At 49.8% G+C, this 19,172-nt stretch overlaps 1 protein-coding gene across 4 annotated transcripts in view; it reads left to right on the top strand.

Moving 5' to 3' along the window:
- Nucleotides 1-1,702: 1,702 nt before the first annotated feature.
- NSD2 (nuclear receptor binding SET domain protein 2) overlaps nt 1,703-19,172 on the top strand; it is a 94,114-nt gene continuing 76,644 nt past the window's right edge. For all 4 annotated transcript variants that reach the window (XM_030920509.1, XM_030920504.1, XM_030920500.1 and 1 more), the window contains exon 1: nt 1,703-1,853. The gene's annotated coding sequence lies outside the window, so the exon portion shown is untranslated. The remainder of the gene's footprint in view (nt 1,854-19,172) is intronic.

The following is a 19,172-nucleotide window of genomic DNA, read 5'->3' as shown; positions in this document are numbered from 1 at the left end:
AGTCTGGTCTCCAACTCCTGGGCTCAAGCAATCCTTCCACTTTGCCCTCCCACAGTGCTGGCTCACACTTCTCACAGGTGTGAGCCACTGGCCTTGGCTCCATTTTGAATTAATTTTTGTTTAGGGTGTAAAGTCTGTGTCTAGCCTCATTTTTTTTGCACGAGGACATCCAGTTGTTCCAGCACCATTTGTTGAAAAGAATGTCTTTTCTCCATTTCCTAAAGTCAAGCTCAGTTGACTCCATTATGTGGTCTATATCCGGGTTCTCTATTTTGTTCATGGATCTATTTGTGTATTTTTCCACCAGTACCACAATGTCTCAATTACTGTAGCCTTACAGTTTAAGTCTTGCAGCAACTTTTTTTCTGCGCGGGGCACAACTCAACCCATACAGGGCCCAGCACCTGTGAAGGGACAACAGTGGAGGTGGCGCGGGAGAGAAAGAGGGGAGGTGAGCTGTGGCCACTCCTTGGCGGCTGGAGCTGGGTCCGGGGAGGCAGGACCTGGGCTGAGGTGGCGTTCTATAGCCGAGGCCGGGTAGCAAGACCCTTCTTGAGGGGAACCCGGGTGGCGCACTTTAACAAAGCTCTGCTTGACCAAACTGTCGCCAGGCTCCCCTGGGCCCTCTTCTCAACGAGGCCTCAAGCTAGGCCTGTAAAGCTCGAGCAGACACTAAAGCTCAAGGCCGAAGGTGTCCCCGGCTCCCTGAACCTGCTTGACAGAAAACCCAAGGCCGCCGGCTCAGGCAGCACCTGGAGGCAGGAGCCGAACTTCCATGAGAGGCAGGCAGCAAACCACATCGGCTTCAGCGGCCCGGCCCTCTCGCTTTTTGCAGCGTCTGACCTCCCCGCTCGCCCGCGCCGCTTCCTCCTTCTCCCAGTGCCGCACGCCCGCGCCACCCCCCTAAGCCCGGCGCCACCGCAGCGGCGCTGGGGCAGCGCCCCTGGACCCGGCGTCCTCCCCTTGCGAGCGGTCCTCCCGCAGCCGCACCCAGCTCCGGGCCGGACCCTCGCCGGGGGGACTCGTTATTCACGCCCTGCGGCCGTTAGGCGGGAAGAGCACGACGCCCTGCCCTGCCCCGTCGCGGCGTCTGACTCTCTCCGCCACGTCTGTGTTGAGGCCCCGGGTCCGCAACGGCGGGGCCTCTGCGACGGTTTCCCCACCCGTCCCCGCTCCGCGAGGCGCACGCCGCCAACCGCCTCCCGCGGCCCCAGGCCCCAGGCCCCAGGCTCCGCGCCCCTCTCACGGGACAGGAGTTTGCGGACCCGCGCGGGCGGGCCGCGCGCCCAACGCCGGCCTACGCGGCCGCGCGCCCACGGCTCTGGGGCGCCGGCTCCGGACGGTGATTGGGCACGGACCGTGACGTCACTGCGCGCGGCGCCCGAGGCCGCCGGGTCTGAGCCGGGTGCGCGCCGCCGAGTAGCGGGAGCAGGGCGCGCGCCCGGCGCTCCTCTGAGGCGGCTCGCGGGGCCCGCGGCCCTGCCCTCCCGGCGCTGCCAGCCCCGCCCGGCCGCGCGGCCACCACTCACCGCGTGCCTGCCCGCCCCGCCCGTGCGCGGCCCCGGCGCGGATTTGAAAAGCCCGGTCCGCGGGCCCCGCGAGCGCGGCAGCCAATCAGCGGCGCGCTCTTTTCCCGCGGCTTCTGCGAGGCGGCGGCGGCCCCGGCGGCGGCGGCGGCGGCGGGCGGGAGGCGCGGGGGCGGGGTCGGCGCCGCGCGCGAGAGCCTCGGCCTGGCCGCGCTGCGCCCGCCGCCGCCGCCCCCTCCCCGTCTGGGCCCTTACGCCGCACGGCCCCGGCCCCCTCCTAGCCTGCCGCTCCGGAGAGCCGCCCGCCGAGGATGCGACGCACCGCAGGTCACTGGGGCGCCCGCCCAACCGTCGCGGGCCGCCAACCGCCGGGGCTGGGGCCGGGAGGCCGGGCTGTGGGAGGCCTGAGGGGCGGTGGGGAGGACCGCGGAGGCCTGAGGGGGCGGGAGCCCCGGGAGGACTGAGGGCACCGAGGAAGCCTGAGGGGCCGGCTCAGGAGATGGGGGACCGGGAGGCCGAGCGGCCCGAGAGGGTCGTGGGGACCGGGGGGACCGCGGAGGCCTGAGGGCCGGCGGGAGGACCGGGCGGACCGCGGAGGCCGGGACGCGTCCGGGCAGGGGAGGGGCGGCGGTCTGCGGGCGGCGGCGGCTAACGGGGCCGGGCGGGCGGGCGCGGCCATGTTGGGCCCGGCCGGGCCCTGCGGCTGCACCTGTGCCGGGCCCGGCCGAGGCGGCCGCCTTTGTTCCCGCGGCGCCGAGCGGGTCGGGCCGGCCTTTGTGCGGCGCCCCCGGTCCGGGGCGGCCGCGGTGGGAGGGGCAGGTTGGGGTCCCGGGGCCGGCGCCAGGGCCAGGGGTCGGGCCGAGGGTCGCTTTTTGTTTGCAGGCGGTGTCCGGCGTTGACACTCGCGGCGCCCGGGCGTTGGTCAGCGCGGGCGCTCCCCTGGGAAGCCGGGCCGCGGTCCGGCCCTTGGCAGGTGGAGGCGGGGGTGAGCCGGGCGTGGGTACCCTGCTGGGGGGCTGCGCGCCCTCGGCCTCCGGGCCTCCCACCTGGGATGTTCCCCTTGCACCAGGATAGAGATTGATAGTCCTTGAAGCCTCAGGACATGAGATGGGACCTGGCGACTGAATGGCTGGTTTTGCTCCACTCACAGGAACCGTGGTTTAAAATCTCGGCGTTTAAAAAATGCTGGTCTTGACTTTCGGTAGAAATAAAATGGATGAGGATATTGTATAGGACCCATTGCAGCACGAATCTTTCTGTGCCCACGATGGGCTTTGGCATTCAAGTTGAAACATAGTATCAAAACTGATGTGGTGACGTTAGTCATTTTTAGGTAGATAACGTGTATTGTGTGTGTGTGTGTGTGAACAGACCCTGTGAAGACAAGACTAATTTGATAAAGTTCAGACCTGGCTTAGGAGGAGCTCTTCAGTACTACCCACCTACTTCACAGACTTTCAAGCCTTGATTTTTAAATGAGTTAAATGCCAACATCACGCATTGATTATATTGACTCTATTTTGTGTATTTTAAATATTATCAACATGGAAAATAACTTAGGAGCCATCCCATTTATGAACTTGGGACTTAAACTTTTTAATTTTCCCAAAATGTTTTAAGCGCACTAGTTACATATTTAAATGTGATGAGAGCAACAATATTTTAAAAAGCAGAACGCCAGCAACATAAAGCAAACAAAGTTCTGTGAGCGCAACCTTTCCTTGTGTGCTTGATGTGTGCTCTCATTCCCCACAACTGATGATGGTTCAAATCTAAACTGCCAAATGGAGATGAAGAGGACTCATGCTGTAAGCACGATTACTTTGAGTCATTTCCTTTTCTTTCCTTCCATTTTCTCAGCCACCCAAACCCAGCAACCTTCAGTTTTGGGCTGATGGTTGGTAGAGTGAGGACTTGCTGCACAATTTTGAGTTTCTGTAAGCTTTTGTGAACAGCTCTCATCTATTCAGTACAAAAATCATCGTCTCCTGACTGCTTTACTATCAAAGAGTCTGGCCTCTGATTCTAACAGTAAACATTTTATTTTAAGAGTATGAGGTAATTGTGAATTTCAAAGAATGATGGACAATTTATCTCACATATTCTTATGTAACTTGTAAACTAATATAACTTGTGGAGACATACAGAACAAAATGATAAGGTCAACAGACTGTAGGTGTGACTTGGTTTGTTTTTATGCAATCAACTTATCCAGGGCTTTTAAATCAGTACCTGCTGAAATGTGGGGACCCAAACGAAGCGTTAATCGGAATCCTGGAATGAGTCAGGAAGATAATCTGAATAGGTAGGCTACCCACTCTTCCTAATCCTGTGGGAGTTACATGGGTACAGCCTTCTGCCTATTCAGATTATCTTCTCCTAAAAGGAACCAAATCTTACAAAGTTTACTCACATAGCAGAATGTGAACTTTTTTTTTTTACAGTTTGAAGATTCAATGTAAAACATGCAAAAGTAGCTGGAATTAGTCTTGCTGAGCTGCAGGATTCTCTTTACCAAGTAAGAACTTGTATGAAAGGATGTGCTAAGATGGTGCTGAAGTTCATAATCCAAACATATTTTGTCCTGTGCTATTTATTTATTTCTAGAGACAGAGTCTCTCTATGTGGCCCAGGCTTGAGTGCGGTGGCTATTTCAGAGGAGAGCGATCATGGTGCACTTCAGTCCCAAACTTTTGCGCTCAAGTGATTCTCCCACCTCAGCCTCCTGAGTAGTGGGGACTACAGGCACACTCAGCCTTCCTGGCTCTGCCTTGTTCTTTTTAGTGGGGCAAGTGGGCAAATAACTTTTCTAAGTAAATAATTAATCAGCAGGAACAGAAGCCATAAGGCTTTGTACTCATATATTCTGATCCAGGTACTTGGTTTTGCCTTTTTTTTTTTTTTTTTTTTTTTTTTTTTTTTTGGTGGGCTGCTCATGGCCATAGAATGCATACAACTTTGGATAAGCATTTTAGTCTTCTGAACCTCAGTCTCTTGTTTTGCTTGATTGTGGTAAATGTGACCTTGTTCTCCGAATATGTGGTACCATGTCCTGACTCCAGGCCTTTGTGTGTGCGCTGTTCTTGGGTGTGGACTGCCTGCCACCTGTCCTTCCTCTTTGAGCATAATTCATGGCTTTTTAATGGCCACTTGTGACCTTTCTCCCCTGTTGGGTTAACTCTTAGAGGTAGGACTCTGTCATTGCCTTGGGCAGCATTGCCTCTGCTGGTGCCTTCTCATGGCAGACACTCAGTAAGTGCTGAATAAATGGGTATATGGCTTAGAGTAAACAAACTGCCCATTTTAATGCCAATATCTGGCCTGTTTGCCTCTCTGTTTTGTAAGTAATGGAGCATCTGGGAGAAGAAGCTGAGTCTAGAAAGGAAATGGCTTGGCTAAGGTCACTCTGAAACATTGCAAGTATATAAGTACAACAAGTAAATAGGACAGATCTGTACTACCACCAAGATGGAGCAAGAAATCTTCCTCGTCGATTTCTCTATCCTTGGTCAGAAAAAAAAAAAAAAGTACACAGAATACAATAGAAGAGATGACACCGGGGCTTTAGAGGATTAGGCTTGTATTTCTAAACTGTATGATTTGCTAATTCTTTTTTAATGAATGGTTATTTACAGCGAGTACTTTGGGGGAGAAAAAGACTTATGTTGGTTACCCAGGGACTCTAGCATTTTATATTTGTCTATTGGTTGCAATATTGCTCTTTTCTTTCGAGACAGGGTCTCACCTGTTACCTGGTGTGGAATGCAGTGGTGTAATCATAGCTCACTGTAACCTGGCACTCGTGGGCTCAAGCTCTCCTCCCAGCTCAGTCTCCTAAGTAGTTAGGACTACAGGCAGTTGCCACCATGCTTGGCTAATTTTAAATTTTTTTATGGAGACAGTCTTGCCATGTTTGGGCTGGTCCCTGTAACTTCTGGCCTCAAGTGATATTCCTGCCTTGGCCTCCCCAAGTACTGGGATTACAAGTGTGAGCCACTGTGCCTGGCCAAGTTGCAGTATAGCTTTTTACTTTTTTTTTTTAAAGACAGAGTTTTGCTCTGTTACCCAGGTTAGGGTGGAATCATATGATCACAGCTCACTGCAGCCTTGACTACCTGGGCTCAATCGATCCTCCTACCTCAGCCTCCTGAGTAGCTGGGACAACAGGCGTGTGCCACCATGCCTGGCTAATTTTTGTAGAGTCGGAGTTTCACCATGTTGCCCAGACTGGTCATGAACGCCTGGGCTCAGGTGATCCTCCCACTTCGGCCTCGTGCCTGGCCTGCAGTATAGCTTTTGAAGGAATTGATTGATTTGATGAAATTTGGTTTGCTGGTTAAAAAATCAAGACAGATTGGCCGGGTGCGATGGCTCACGCCTGTAATCCCAGCACTTTGGGAGGCCCAGGCGGGCAGATCACGAGGTCAGGAGATTGAAATCATCCTGGCTAACATGGTAAAATCCCATGTCTACTAAAACAAAAAAAAAAATTAGCCGGGCGTGGTGGCGGATGCCTGCAGTCCCAGCTACTCAGGAGACTGACAAAGGAGAATGGCGTTAACCCGGGAGGCGGAGCTTGCAGTGAGCCAAGATCGTGCCAGGGCACTGCAGCCTGGGAGACAGCGAGACTCCCTCTCAAAAAAAAAAAAAAATCAAGACAGATTTTGGCCAGGCCCAATGACTCAAGCCTGTAATCCCAGCACTTTGGAGGCCGAGGCGGGTGGATCACGAGGTCAGGAGATTGAGACCATCCAGGCTAACATGGTGAAACCCTGTCTCTACTAAAAATACAAAAAATTAGCTGGGCATAGTGGTGGGCGCCTGTAGTCCCAGCTACTTGGGAGGGTGAGGCAGGAGAATGGCGTGAACCTGGGAGGTGGAGCTTGCAGTGAGATGAGATTGCGCCACTGCACTCTAGCCTGGGCGACAGAGCGAGACCCTCGTCTCAAAAAAAAAAAAAAAAAAAAAATTTCAAATTTGATTTGTGTTAGCATCTGCCTTCCTAAAACCACGTGGCCCCAGATGAGTTTTCAAAGCATCTTACTTTCTGTAATACTTAATGGTTTCAACAAAACATACAAGGATAGAAATTGCAGTGTTGGTTAGCTGAGTGATGGCCTCGGCTCAAAAACTCCAGTAGTGGATAGACACAGTGGCTCATGCCTGTAATTGCAACACTTTGGGAGGCTGAGGTGGGAGGATCGCTTGAGGCTAGGAGTTTGACACCAGCTTGGGCAACATAGGGAGACCCCATCTTTACAAAAATTTTTAAAAATTAGCTGGGCATGGTGGTGTGTGCCTATAGTCCTAGATACTTGGGAGGCTGAAGTGGGAGGTCACCTGAGCCCAGGACTTTGAGGCTGCAGTGAGCTATGATCATACCACCACACTCTAGCCTGGGAGATAGCACAACCCTCTCTCAAAAAAAAATCAAACCTAAACACAGAACCCCAGTAGTGGGACTACCCTAGTGGGTGTGTAGAAAAAATGCTGTTTTTTTCTGGAAGGAATTGGAACCTCAGTTTTTAAGTTGACTTGCTTGGCATTGAGACAGCTGATGATGTGAATTAAATGTATTAGGCCGTTGGCCGGTGTGGTGGCTCACTCCTATAATCCCAGCACTTTGGGAGGCCAAGGCAGGCAGATCACCTGAGGTAAGGAGTTCGAGACCAGCCTGGGAAATGTGGTGAAACGCCGTCTCTACCAAAAGTACAAAAATTAGCCGGGCGTGGTGGCGGGTGCCTGTAATCCCAGCTACTCGAGAGGCTGAGGCAGGAGACTTGCCAGAGCCTGGGAGGCGGAGGTTGAAATGAGCCTAAATCACGCCACTGCACTCCAGCCTGGGTAACACGAGACTCTGTCTCAAGGAAAAAAAAGATTGTTATGCTTTTAGAGGATCTGTGCATGTTAATAATGTTCTTACATTTTGATGGTTTTCATATATTTTTGCTGCTATATTATGGAGGCTAATGATCAGAAAGCATTTTTCCAACTCCAGTTTTACTGTCTTCAGGTGGTTCTCTACACACTGCCTTGTCTTTTTAAAATACAGATGTCCTATGTGTCCCCACTCTTCAGGGGGTGACTCTCACTGCCCATTGGGGTCCAAGACCAGTCTCTCACTGGGCTTTCTGACTCTCACTGCACTATGCGTTTTGCCTTCATCTCAGTTATTCAGCTTATCTCTTTCTGCCGTGTTTTTCCTCTGGGCCTTTGCATGGTCAGTTTTTGTTCCTTTCTTCTGCCCCTGTGCCCCCTTACCCCATGTGTGTGGGGGCTAGGCATGCTTTCCCTCTTCCTTCCCTCTGCCAGGTCTCAGCTTGGGCCCCACACTGAATGCCATTCCTGACTCCCTGCCTGTTTTGGGAGACCCTTGTCTTTTCCATCTTCACCCACTCCCATTCTCATTCTCTTAGAGCCACACGGGCCTCTTGCCTGCTCTGAAGCCGTACAGCTCTGCTGCCTCCGACTATTGCCCTTGCTCCTCCTTTGACCTGGAATGCTGTCCCCAGGTATCTGTGTGGCTTGCCGCTCACCCTCCTTCAGGTCTTTGCTTATACTTCTCCCTCTCAGGCACCTTCTCTGACCACAGATTTAAAGTACTCTGTTGTGACCGTGTACTATTACAGTGTATCTGTGATCCTGGTGCTTTATGAAGCCAAGACGGGAGGATCACTCCAGCCCAGGAGTTTGAGGTTGCAGGGAACCATGATTATGCCACTGCATTCCAGACTGGGTGACAGTAAGACTCTGTCCCAAAAGAAAAATAAAATTAAAAAAAATTATTATATATGTACACACACACTTCTGAGATGGAGTCTTACTCTGTCACCCAGGCTGGAGTGCAGTGGCACAATCTAGGCTCACCACAACCTCTGCTTCCTGGGTTCAAGAGATACTCCTGCTTCAGCCTCCCAAGTAGCTGGGATTACAAGTGTGTGCCACCATACCCGGCTAATTTTTTTTTTTTGTACTTTTATTTTTATTTTTATTTTTATTTTTTTTTTTGAGACGGAGTCTCGCTCTGTCACCCAGGCTGGAGTGCAGTGGCCAGATCTCAGCTCACTGCAAGCTCCGCCTCCCGGGATCACGCCATTCTCCTGCCTCAGCCTCCCGAGTAGCTGGGACTACAGGCGCCGCCACCTCGCCCGGCTAGTTTTTTGTATTTTTAGTAGAGACGGGGTTTCACCGTGTTAGCCAGGGTGGTCTCGATCTCCTGACCTCGTGATCCGCCCGTCTCGGCCTCCCAAAGTGCTGGAATTACAGGCTTGAGCTACCGCTCCCGGCCTTTTGTATTTTTAATAGAGACTAGGCCATGTTGTCCAGGCTGGTCTCGATCTCCTGACCTCAAGTGATCTGCCTGCCTTGGCCTGCCAAAGTGTTGGGATTGCAGGCGTGAGCCACCATGCCTGGCCAAAACAATTTAAAAAATTACTCTGTTGCTATCTGACACTCCCCATCTGCCTTATATTTTCTCCATAGCACATACCTCCGACATTCCATGTGTCTTTCTGACTGCATTGGGTCATCTGTGAAGGCAGGGACTTTTCTCCTTTTGCTTGGCTTGCTGTCATATCCTCAGCACCTGGAATGGTACCTGAGTGACTGTCAGGCATTCAGTGACTATTTGAATACATACACAGCCCTCAGTACTTTGTATGCTTTAGGGGGCATAATATGTCCCAGAAATGGTGTGAATGAAGGGGAGTGGTGTGAGCATGTTTGCCTTGGTGTGGAGTTGGAAAGGTGTGGAGGGCCATGGACTGGTGGCAGAGGTCACAGAAGAGCCTTATGCATCACTAGCAGGGCTGGAGAACTGTGACTTTACCAAGGCACAGGAGGCGAGGCTGGGGAAGTGTGGACAGGTGGGAGAGAATGAGCAGAGGCAGCATTGCCGGGGCTGGACCACAGCATGAGAGTGGTGCAGGAGCGGGGTCCCTGTCCAGTCCTTACAGATGGAAAGATTGAGTAGTTGCTGGTACCACTGTTACCTCTCTGTGAACCAGGGAAAGGGAAAGTGGGCCTTGCTTCTGACCTACCTCATTTCCTTCCAGAAGGAAGCTCTGATCTCACCTACCTGCCTAAAAATGTGTTACTGGAACTTCACTGTTTGCTTAGAAGAGAAAGCCCTAGATCTTGAGGATGGCGTGTGGTTCCTGCCTGTCTTTCCTTCATATATCTGTGTGTGTGTGTGTGTGTGTGTGTGTGTGTGTGTGTGTGTATACACACCACATTTTTTTTTTTAAAGTGTATTTTTTCTTTCCTCTGTGACTCTGGCCAGTGATCCTGCCTGTCTTTCTAGCGTCTTGGGCTGGCCAGTCCTTTGTGGTTGCTGTGAGATCACATCATGCTGCGTGTAGCTCTTGTGATGAGCCGTGCCCTGTCCCATGGATCTTTGCATGTGCTGTTGCTTCTTCCTGAGTTGCCTAATTTTATGTTGCTGTGGTGGTTTTATGGCTCACCCCTCATCTCTGTGAAGGTTTTCACTATTTCTACCAGAACCAAGTGTTGGAGACCCTGGGCCCATGGCACTTGATGTGTATGTGTGTGTGTGTGTGTGTGTGTGTGTGTGTGTGTGTGTTTTCTCCCAAGTTTGTCATGCCTTCGTGAGTACTGGGCCCTCTTATGACAGTTAGCATATTGCACAGGCTCTTGTCCCATTCTCTTCTCCATGTGAATTTTTCAAGGTGAGGGCCCTTTGATTTGTCTTCAGTGCCTAGATGTGGAAAGCACTTAGTTAACAAGTGGAGATAGTTTTTGGGTATTATTTTGTTTTCCTAATGATTTTTATTTCATAAATACATGAATTTCTAGATTTTTGGTTAAAATATGTGTTAGAGGCTGGGCGTGGTGGCTCATGCCTGTAATCCCAGCACTTTGGGAGGCCAAGGCAGGCAGATCATAAGGTCAGGAGATTGAGACCATCGTAGCTAACACGGTGAAACCCCGTCTCTACTAAAAATACCAAAAATTAGCCGGGCGTGGTGGTGGGTGCCTGTAGTCCCGGCCACTGGGAGGCTGAAGCAGGAGAATGGCGTGAACCTGGGAGGAGGAGCTTGCAGACAGCTGAGATCACGCCACTGCACTCCATATCCTGGGTGACAGAGCGAGACTCCCTCTCAAAAAAAAAAAAAAAATGTTAGAAATAGGAGGCTTCTGTGTTCTTTTCCCTCCAAAATTTGGAGTTGGTGTAATCTTTGTACAGCCTTGCTACACGAATCTTTGAGCAGCAAAGCATCTTCTTCTCATTGAATCCTCACAGCAGGAAATTGAATCCCAAAGATGTCAAGTAACTGATCCAAAGTCACAAGGCTGTTTGTGATGGAGTTAGAACTCCTGCAGGGCCTGACCTCTGATTCTGCACCCTGGGAACTTACTTGTTTTGCCTCTCAGGGAAAACTTTAACATACAGCTGTCTGTATGTGGATGAAAGACTGAGCCATTATATTTCTGCCAGTCAGTATGGCAGTGTACTTCTGTCTGATATTTCTTCATTCATTGAGTATCAGCTGTGTGCCAGTGATGAGCCAAGACTTATGTCCTTGTTCCCATGGGTTTTATAGGCCTGAAATGGGATGAAATGGGGAAGGACAGTGAGCAAAGGTCATATCTTTGAAAAGCCTGTGAAATACTTGTCAAAAAGAAAAAAAAAAACCTGAGTCCAGTCAAGCTCCTATGTTTAACAACCAATCTACAGGAAATACAGGGGCGAGAGAAACGTACTGCACTATACTACAGAGTTGCCATTGGCAACACTGAGAATGTGGGCAACTCTAAGACCAGTAACCCATACTCATCAACAGGGAAAAATGTAGGGGACTGATGACAAGAGACTGGAGGTACATGGACTAATTTTTATCATAGGGCTTATCTGTGTTAGTGTCAGACCAGTCTGTTAGAGAAACAACTGAATATCATTTATGATATTTGAGACAATTAGAATTTGGAACATTGATTATATTTACTATTGAGGAATTATTTTTATTTTTAGCTGTGATAGTGGTTTTGTTGTGTTTAAAGTAATTCCTACCTTTTAGAGGTGCATACAGACATTTACCGATGAAATGGTACATCATCTGGGATTTGTGTCATGGTCCTGTGGGAGCGAGGGAGTCGGTTATTTGTGGTTACATCAGGACTTCAGGACTGGTCTAGGTTGAGAGTGGTATGGGCACATGGGTTCTAACTTTTTTTTTTGAGATAGGGTCCCTCCTGGGCTCAAATGATCCTCCCACCTCAGCCTCCTGAGTAGCTGGGACACAGATGTGTGCCACCACACCTGGGTAATTTTTTAATGTCCCTTTTTTTTTTTGAGATGGAGTCTTGCTCTCCATTACCCAGGCTAGAGTGCAGTGGCGCGATCTCGGCTCACAGCAAGCTCCAGCTCCGGGTTCACGCCATTCTCCTGCCTCAGCCTCCCCAGCAGTTGGGACTACAGGCGCATGCTGCCACACTTGGTTAATTTTTTTGTATTTTTAGTAGAGACGGGGTTTCACCGTGTTAGCCAGGATGGTCTCGATCTCCTGACCTCGTGATCCACCCACCTTGGCCTCCCAAAGTGCTGGGATTACAGGCGTGAGCCACCGCGCCCGGCCTGTTTTTGTTTTTAAATAGAGACAGGGTTTTGCCATGTTGCCCAAGCTGGTCTTGAACTCCTGGACTCAAGCAGTCCTTCTGTCTGCACCTCCCAGAGTTCTGGGATTACAAGTGTGAGCCACTCCTCTGAGCCCTGGTTCTAACTATTCTCTCCACATTTATGTGTGTTTAGAATTCCTTATCACACAAAGCAAGTCATGAAGGAAAGATCTAGGTGCATCTAGTAGGGAGGTTATACCTGACAGGGCTTTGGGAAAGACTTCCTGATGGGATAGACACTAGAGCAGGGAGCAGAGAGCAGAATGAGGGTTGGGTGTTGGCTCCATGAGGGTAGGGGTGAGTATCAGATGAAGGGCAGAGCCTGTGCAGAACTTCCGTGATAGAGCAGGAATAAGCTGGTATGGCTGGAGCAGAGGGTGTTGGGCACGTTCTTTTAGGTCCTATTAAGAGCAGTGTGAGGTTTTTAAGGGTGATGGTGTGACATGAATCTATTTGCTTTGGAAAGAGGATTCCTTAGATTGCTCTATAGATTGAGGTGGTGCTGGGGAAGGTTTGGGAAGAGTGTGTACAGAAGCCCAATCTGTGGTCACTCTGTTCAGGTGAAGACCTTTCCATTGTCCCTGCTTTGGATCCCTGATTGGATTGGACAGCCCTGTCTCCTTGAAATGTGGTTTGGCCTGTGATTTGCTCCGGCCAGTGGAAAGTGACATGTAACTTCTGAGTGGAAGCACTGAGACACGTGCTTTATCATATTCCCTTTCTCTTGTTTCTGACTGTGGAAACAAACGGATGTGTACCGTGGGCAAGAAAGAAAACTTTGGGCCGGGCACGGTGGCTCATGTGTGTAATCCTAGCACTTTGGGAGGCCGAAGCGGGCAGATCTCGAGGTCAGGAGATTGAGACCATCCTGGCTAACACAGTGAAACCCCGTCTCTACTAGTAAACACACAAAAATTAGCCGAGCGTGATGGCAGGCGCCTGTAGTCCCAGCTACTCGGGAGGCTGAGGCCGGAGAATGGCCTGAACCCGGGAGGTGGAGCTTGCAGTGAGCTGAAATCGTGCCACTGCACTCCAGCCTGGGCGACAGAGCGAGACTCTGTCTCAAAAAATAAATAAATAAATAAATAAATAAATAAAAGAAAACTTTGGGTTGAGCCAAGTAACAGTTTTGGGTTTGTTACTGTACCATAACCAATCTCCAGTGGTTCTCAAAGTAGTCCCCAGACTGGCAGCATCAGTGGCCTGGATGCTAGTTAGAAATGCACATTTTCAGGTCTCAGACCTACTATATCGTAAACTCTGGAGTGGGGCCCAACAATCTGTGTTCTAATGTGTCCTTCATGTGATTCTGATGCGCTTGAGTTGAGAGCTACTGTCTGAGTTTCCTGACTGATAAGTCAGGAGACTGTTGGCGTCAGTCTTAGTGAAAGAGCTTGGTGGTTGGCCAGTGTTGGGATTGTGGGTGTGGAGGAAAGTGGACAGGCCTAGCTAGGAAGGCTTCTGGAGTAAAATTGATAAGTTGTGTTGTTTGGGATAAGGAGAGATGAGGGGAAGTTCTGGTGCCAGTGATAGCCCTAAGTTTTTTTCTGACAGAACCAGATGGATGGAGGTGCCATTTACTGTCCAGATAGCGTTCTTTCTGTATGCATTTACATTTCCTTCCATTTCAAGGTTCAGAAACAAGAGAAAGCCCATTAAGAAATAAAAATTTGTGAACTTCCTTAGCTCGAGTAACAGTTTCTCAATGAACCCCACCTTGATGACCCTCCCCCCATTAAAAAGTGTACTCCCTCTGCAGGACTGGGTGCGTGGCTCAGGCCCGTAATCCCAGCACTTTGGGAGGCTGAGGCAAGCAGATCACTTGAGGCCAGAAGTTCGAGACCAGCCTGGCCAACATGGGGAAACCCTGTCTCTACTAAAAATACAAAAAATTAGCTGGGCGTGGTTGCGCCCACCTGTAACCCCAGCTACTTGGGAGGCTGAGGCATGAGACTCGCTTGAACTGGAAGGTGGAGGTTGCAGTGACCCAAGATTACACCACTGCACTCCAGCCTGGGTGTGCAAACAGAGCAAGACTCTGTTTCCAAAAAAAAAAAAAAAAGTGTGCCTCCTCTGCTCTCCTGATCCCACCTTGTTTGTTGTCCCCATCTGCTCTCTCAGCTGTAGTGGAAGCCTCATGAAAGCAGGGCTCTTGTGTCTTGTCCATGACTGCGTTCCCAGAGTGAGCAGCCTGGATGGGTGCTCAGCATGTGTGAGCTGAAGGAGCTGTCTAGATGGCGATGAAGAGCGAATGTGGCCCACATGGAGCTGCACGCAGGAGCTGCACTGTCGCCTCTCGTTATCTGTTCATGTTTTTCTACACATAGCCTAGGATAGAGGCTGGAACTGTCATGAGAGCATGGAGAAGCTTGTTTAACTTAAGACAGCTTATTCTTCCTTAAGTGGGAGAGAAAAAATGACATTTCAGCAGAAGCAGCACTAACTACAATGAAAACTAACAAAATGAGACTCCTGAGAAAGTTGCAGGAATAAAAATTAGATTTTTCCCCCTTTTTTTTGTGGGGGAGGAGATGGGGTCTTGCTCTGTCACCCAGGCTGGAGTGCAGTGGCATGATCTTGGCTCACTGCAACCTCTGCCTCCTGGGATCAAGCCAGCCTCCCAAGTATCTGGGACTATGGGGGCATGCCACTGTGCCTGGCTAATTTTTGTATTTTCTTGTAGAGATAGGGTTTCGCCTTGTTGCCCAGGCTGGTCTCAAACTCCTGAGCTCAAGTGATCTGGCCCACCTTTGCCTCCCAAAGCACTGAGATTATAAGTGTGAGCCACTGCAGGCCCCTTTTGTTCTTTTTTTTTTTTTTGAGGCGAAGTTTTGCCCCGTCACCCAGCCTGGAGTGCAGTGGCACAATCTTGGCTCACTGCAGCCTCCAACTCCCTGGTTCAAGTGATTCTCCTGCCTCAGCCTCCCGAGTAGCTGGGATTACAGGCATGTGCCACCACGCCTAGCTAATTTTTGTATTTTTAGTAGAGATGGGGTTTTACCATGTTGGCCAGGATGATCTCGATCTCCTGACCTCACGATCTGCCTGCCTCAGCCTCCCAAAGTGCTGGGATTACAGGTGTGAGCCACTGCACCTGGCCTCATTCTTTATCTGTAAATTGTATACTTTATTTGTAGAAGACAAATGGGATTATGTATGGTGTTAACAGTGTATTGGGTTCTTTTCAGTTGAGTTACAAAATCTGCAAGTGTATCTTTAAAATTCAACTGCCTGGGCCACGCCAGTAATCCCAGCACTTTGGGAGGCCGAGGCGCGCTGATCACCTGAGGTCAGGAGTTTGAGACCAGTCTGACCAACATGGAGAAACCCTGTCTTTACTAAAAATACAAAAAATTAGCCAGGCATGGTGGCGGGAACCTGTAATCTCAGCTACTCAGGAGGCTGAGGCGGGAGAATCACTTGAACCTGGGAGGTGGAGGTTGCAGTAAGCCGAGATTGTGCCACTGCACTCCAGCCTGGGTGACAAGAACAAAACTCTGTTTCAAAAAAAAAAAAAATTTCAACTGCCTGTAACTCCTTTGAAACAAATAATAGTGCTGCTTGTTTGTCCAATATCTACCTTTTTAGGCTGAATGCATGTCTATTTTTTATATACCAGTATGTTCACAGCTGCTATAGGCATTTCAACAAATCAGTGGATTAAAGCACTAAAGGGCAGCAACAAGACATTGCCAGTGCCCTCAGGCTCCTGCTTATGGATCAATGGAGCATTATTGAGGGCTCTCTACTGATTCAGAATAAATAGTAACAGAATGAATTATGGTCATTGCCTTGTCTATTTTCTTTGGGAGAGGGGCCCCTGGTCCCCTGGTCATTCTTGTAAGTTGATAAACTTCTGAGGTAAAGGACATCTGTCTCAGTGGCCCCCGTTTATGTGTATTTTGATAGGACCTTGTCCTTGCTCTGCATTTCTGCCTCTGGGGAGTCGCAAGTGGCTGCTTGGGGCTATGCATAATGCTGGAGTGTGGAGAGGCAGGCTCTGGGTCCTTGAGCCTGGCTGCTGTTCATGGTTGTGCCTTCTTGGTGGGTGCCCCTGTCTCAGGAGCTGTTGTTGCCTCTCTTGGTACCCATGTGCTGTTCCTCTTTGTTACCACCCAGAGGTCCCTGCAGAGCTGGGTCTGAGGTCCCGGTTCCGCAGAGCTGCCTTGATACAAGCAGTCCCTCACTGCTCTCCCCCCAGGGGAAGTTCCAGTCGCAGTTCCACAGCTCAGTCGAGAAACTGAGTTGTGTGAGTTCCAGCCTAGAGTTTATATAAATTTTATTTCCAGAGATGTGCAATTTGACACATGATTATGGCAAAATTAGCTTCAGTATTATTTTTCATAATTCTATACTCAGAAAATATCTTTTATGAATAATTTGTATAATACAGAAAAGTGGAAGGAAAAATACAACTCTGCTCTCACCAGCCAAAATGTTGAAGCATATTTTCAGCTTATCTTTTCCTTTATGAAACTAAAGCACGTCCATTGAAGACATGTGCTTTGTGAGTCTTGTAATCAAAGGTGACAGTCCCTGCTCTGCTCCCTTTCAGAGTTCCATCAAGGCAACCTCTGCTCTTTCAGCTGTTTCCTTTTTTTCTTTTTTCTTTTTGAGACAGGATCTCACTCTGTCACCAGGGCTGGAGTGTGGTGGTATGATCTCAGTTTACTGCAACCTCCGCCTCCCGGGCTCAGGCGATTCTCGTGCCTCAGCCTCCTGAGTAGCTGGGATTACAGGTGTGCACCACCATACCCAGCTAATTTTTGTATTTTTAGTAGAGACAGGGTTTCACTATGTTGGCCAGGCTGGTCTTGACCTCCTGGCCTCAAGGGATTCACTCATCTTGGCCTCTGAAAGTTCTGGGATTACAGGCTTGAGCCACTGCGCCTGGCGTTTCAGATGTTTCTATTTATCTGTACTTTAAAAAGTAACTTGTGGCCAGGTGCGGTGGCTCACGCCTGTAATTCCAGCACTTTGGGAGGCCGAGGCGGGCAGATCACGAGGTCAGGAGATCGGCACCATCCTAGCCAACATGGTGAAACCCCGTCTCTACTGAAATACACACACACACAAAATTAGCCAGGTGTGGTGCCATGCGCCTGTAGTCCCAGCTACTCAGGAGGCTGAGGTGGGGAATTGCTTGAACCTGGGGAGGCGGAGGTTGCAGTGAGCTGAGATTGCGCCACTGCACTCGAGCCTGGAGACAGAGCAAGACTCCGTCTCAAAAAAAAAAAAAGTAACTTGTTTATTTTGCTGATTTTAGAACTTCCAGATTGATATATGTTCAGTTCTGTCTGTGGAAGGTGATGAAGATTTAGCTTTCTTACCCGCCCCTCTTACCTCCCATGTTACCTCCCTACTTCTTTCCAGTATTCCCAATGTTGTGGTGGTTTGATGATCTATTCCAGAACTTAGTGGCTGAAAAAACAACAACCTGTATTTGTTTACAGTTTTGTAAGTGGGACGTGGTTTGCCAGGGTTAGCTTATTCCTCCTGCTGCATGTGATGCCAGCTTGTTGGTACTGGCTGTCAACTGTGAGAGTTCAGTAGGGACTTTTGGCCATGGACTTCATTCTCCTCAGTGTGGTCTATCCCATGAGGCTGCTTGGGCTTCCTTGCAGCATGGTGGCTGGTTCCATGAGGGAGGAAGTGAGATTTGCCAGTCGTTTTAAAGGCTAGCGTGAGAACTGTCATCACTTTTGACACGTTCTTCTTTTTTTTAAATCCCCCTTACTCAGTTATAGCAAGTCCCCACTTTTGACATGTTTTGTTGGTAAAAACAGCTACAGGGCCAGGGTAGAGTCAGGGGACTGGGGAAGCAGACCTTCATGTCTTGGTGGAGAGAGTGACAAAGAATTGTTGGCCGTCTTTATTTATATTTTATTGGTGAGGTTTTGCTCCCTTGTGCAGGCGAGAGTGCCGTGGCACGATCATAGCTCACTGTAGCCTCCAACTCCTGGGCTCAAGCAGTCCTCCTACTTCAGGCTATCAACGTGCTGGGATTACAGGTGTGAGCATGAGCCACTACACCTGGCTAATTTTTGTTGGCTGTCTTTAATCTACCACACTTTTTTTTTTTTTTTTTTTTTTTTTGAGACGGAGTCTCGCTCTGTCGCCCAGGCTGGAGTGCAGTGGCCGGATCTCGGCTCACTGCAAGCTCCGCCTCCCGGGTTTATGCCATTCTCCTGCCTCAGCCTCCCGAGTAGCTGGGACTATAGGCGCCCGCCACCTCGCCCGGCTAGTTTTTTGTATTTTTTTAGTAGAGACGGGGTTTCACCGAGTTAGCCAGGATGGTCTCGATCTCCTGACCTCGTGATCCGCCCGTCTCGGCCTCCCAAAGTGCTGGGATTATAGGCTTGAGCCACCGCGCCTGGCCTCTACCACACTTTTATAGCAAGTTTTGGTTTAAATGAATGTAAATTGTTACATTGTTCAACTAAATCATACACTGTGATGGATAATATTTACTTGTATGAGTTTTTGTTTTCCTGTTGGCTTTATTTTCCATGTATCTGTTGCTAATTCAGCCTAGGGTTTTTCAAATGAACTGTATGAAAAGCCTTTGGGATGGTCAGTTACGCTAGATCTGTCAGTTCCTTTTTTTCTTTTTTTTTCTTCTGTGATGACCTTTCTCCCAGAGCTGTCTTCCTGCTCCAGATTGGACTCCTCCCTATTCTGCTGCACAGCTGTTCACATTATCTTCTGAGATGGACCATCTGTTTTTTTGGATCTCATGTCTTCCTTAGTTTACCTTCATGTTTGATGATATGCAGTCTGGTAGTTATCTTAAAATATGTGTGAGGCAACGTTTATTAAGACTGTATGCCTGCGTGCGGTGGCTCATGCCTGTAATCCCAACACTTTGGGAGGCTGAGGTGGGCAGATCACCTGAGGTCAGGAGTTTGAGACCAGCCTGGTCAACCTGGTGAAACCCTGTCTCTACTAACAATACAAAAATTAGCTGGGTGTGGTGTTGGGCGCCTGTAATCCTAGCTACTCAGGAGGCTG

The sequence above is a fragment of the Rhinopithecus roxellana genome, chromosome 2 (genome assembly GCF_007565055.1).
Source record: "Rhinopithecus roxellana isolate Shanxi Qingling chromosome 2, ASM756505v1, whole genome shotgun sequence".
Taxonomy (NCBI): domain Eukaryota; kingdom Metazoa; phylum Chordata; class Mammalia; order Primates; family Cercopithecidae; genus Rhinopithecus; species Rhinopithecus roxellana.
The sequence above is the reverse complement of the archived record's forward strand: the minus strand, read 5'-3'. Positions and strand labels throughout refer to the sequence as shown.